Below are 2,951 nucleotides of genomic sequence, written 5' to 3'. Positions count from 1 at the left end.
GTATCAGCCTTGGAGGAGATTATGTTGAGAAATAAAAAAAAAAATTCTTAGAAACGTTGTTTTTCTTGGTCAGGCCGGAAACTTATCAATCCACCCTCGTATATGGCCTATAACGAATATTTTAAACTCGAGTTTCCCGAAAACGGCGGAAAAATGTACAATCATTGTTCTCCCCTTATTAGTGTGTTTGTTGATCATGATTGTATGCAAATTTGTGTATACACTTACAAATTGATATTCCTAATGTATTGGTAACATAGTAAAATTTAGTTAAATTAGAAAAACGTTTTGCCGGAAACAAAGGTTCCTTGATGTTAAAATTGGCCGGATTCAAAAATTCATGTCCGGCAAAAAATATCGGATCTGTATACACAACGTTAACACAGGCCCACAAACAAAATTTTGTCTGCGCGAGACAAGTGATTAGGTTATCCCTATGGATTTTGAGCCGCTGAATCCAAATCTGGTCTCAGAACTTCTCGCACACGTCTTAGTTTTCCCCTAGATGCAGAAAATAGGCAAAACCCTAGGGATATTCTGGACGCTATTTTGATAATACCAGTATACGCGAAAATAGACGGATGGATGTTATTTTTGAAAGTGCCGCGACTTATAGAGACATAATTAGTACACAGAAATTATCTAGTGTGCCTTCCGTTTTCCATGGGGAATTGAAGGCCTTCCTGATATTATATAGATTTGTACCAGAAAAAATAACAAAAATGCTATATCCTTTGCAGTTTTGTGTGCTAAATCTAAATATGAATAACGTGCAAAAGTTACCCCTAGGGTTTTCCTTATTTTTTGCATCTAGGGGGAAAAGTGAGACGCGTAAGATCAATTCTGAGGATAGATTTGGATTCAGCGGCTCAAAATCCATAAGGGTAGCCTAGTTAATTGTCTCGTGCAAACAAATTTTGTATGGCCTATGTGACCATAAATCCCTAAACTTTTCCCTACATTTTGCATCTAGAGAAAATTGAGACGCATATGAGAAATTCTACAGCCAAATTTGAATTCAGCAGTTCAAAATCCATAAGGATAGCCTAGTCACTTGCCTCGTGCAGACAAATTTTTGTATGGCCTGTGTGACCAGAATATTTTGAATTTATTAGAGTAGAAGAAAACATTTTAATTTTTCACGCCAACTACTTATAAATAAGAAAGGTAGGAAAAGAAACCATTAAATATACCTATTTTCTTTTTCTCTTTTAAACAGATATTATGTTATGAAACTATTAGTAAAAAGATTGACCACTAGTGATACAATACTGTAGCGAAATCTTTACATCCTTCCATTTTTGTCTGATAACACCTACCCCACCTGCCAGAGATGTCCCCGATAAACTGTCTTTTCCAATAGACCTTTGTACTTTAATAGTACATCCGAGTAAAAATGTTTAGACTCGAGTTTGATTTTGTGATGTCTTGAGTTCGTCTCAAAACTGAGTCCCAAACTGGCGTAAACTTGTCTCAAGGCGAACCTTTTTCGACTCAAAAATGAGATTAAAGCTGATAAATGAAAAATTTGTAATTATAAAATTATTTATTTTAATTAAAAAATTCAGAGTCAGTGGTTCTGCACGAGTATACTGCCGTACAAACTAAAAGGATACATAAGTGACATTGCCGCTTAGGGTTCTTCTCGTAAACTTGGTAATGAAAAAGTCAACCTAAGCGGCAATGTCACTTTCGTATGTTTTTATTTTGCACGGCAGTATAGCCTTTAAAAACTGAAGTCATAAAAATACGACTGAAACGATAAATTTATGTCAAGACATATAAATTTGTCTCCAAGACATAAATTGAAGTCTGGCTTCGTCAAAAAACTGAGACAAGCTCTATTCCAACTCTTAGACTTTAGCATGTCTTGATTAGGGGGCAATTCAAGTAAAAACGAAGTCGAAGAATTTTTACTCGTGTTGTAATACCATTATAACTCCAATATAAATCTGCTGATTTGTTGAAAAAATTAACAACTTTTCGATTTTTGCTTTCCGTAATTCACTCTCAGGGATCAATCAACTTGTAAAATCATTAACTTCACCATTTTTTAGTGCAGCTACCATCTCGAGAGGGGCCCCCGCGCCGTTTTGATTATCTCAGCGTATTCCGCCTCAGTTTCTATTCCTTCTTGTCTTTTCATTTTACTACCATACAGTCCAAAATTTCGGTCGCGATCGCAATAAGATATAAGGAAAAAAACCCAAAGCATGAGATAATTGCGGTTTTGTCCACGGGTATAGTCAGAGTACATAAAGATTTTATCATAACAATTTAATATCGGGACAGACAGTCCTGACACTTGGGAAAAAGTAGCTCCATCTCAGTTAAAAATAATCGCACTGAGTTCGCATTTATCATCTGTTCCTAAAGTCGCAAACCTGCTCAGAAAAAACGGTAAAAATTCTAGTGAAGTACTTGGCTATTTGCGAATGAAGCTCAACTTAGAAAATGAAAAAAATATTTTAAAATGTGGTCACTAGAAGTGTTATTGTACGAAAAAGTTATCCCTGTCTTCAATAGAGGTATCGAGACGAATAACGACTTGAAAGAAAATTATCAGTATACTGATAAAGCTGGGAACAATGAAAAGTCAGTAAAATTTTATGTTTACCTGTAAATTGAGTTTGCATAATTTGCACCTTAATGAGCTATGCTAAAGTCGTTTGAGGGAATATTGTAAAGGAAAATAGGGTTAGGGTTCTCTATTGCCTGGCCGCTCCTGATCCCTCTAAGACTTGAAAAGGGGGTCTGCTGCAGTCGGTGCAGCAGTCGGTCGCTAGTTGCGTTCTATGGTCAAAATCTACACAAGGCATTTCTCCAGTTTTGGGCTCAGATCAGTGCCAGAAATATATACCAGGTGTATACATATGAAACCGGTATTTTTTCAAGAAAAAAACACATTTATTTCAAGAGAATGATAACAAATATTTTATTCAAAGTATGCG

General features: G+C 35.8%; 1 protein-coding gene across 1 annotated transcript in view; it reads left to right on the top strand.

Moving 5' to 3' along the window:
- Nucleotides 1–2,951, top strand: part of LOC117173709 (nephrin-like) — a 133,679-nt gene that overhangs the window by 41,698 nt on the left and 89,030 nt on the right. The window lies entirely within an intron of this gene.

This window comes from Belonocnema kinseyi, chromosome 5 (genome assembly GCF_010883055.1).
Source record: "Belonocnema kinseyi isolate 2016_QV_RU_SX_M_011 chromosome 5, B_treatae_v1, whole genome shotgun sequence".
NCBI lineage: Eukaryota > Metazoa > Arthropoda > Insecta > Hymenoptera > Cynipidae > Belonocnema > Belonocnema kinseyi.
The sequence above is the reverse complement of the archived record's forward strand: the minus strand, read 5'-3'. Positions and strand labels throughout refer to the sequence as shown.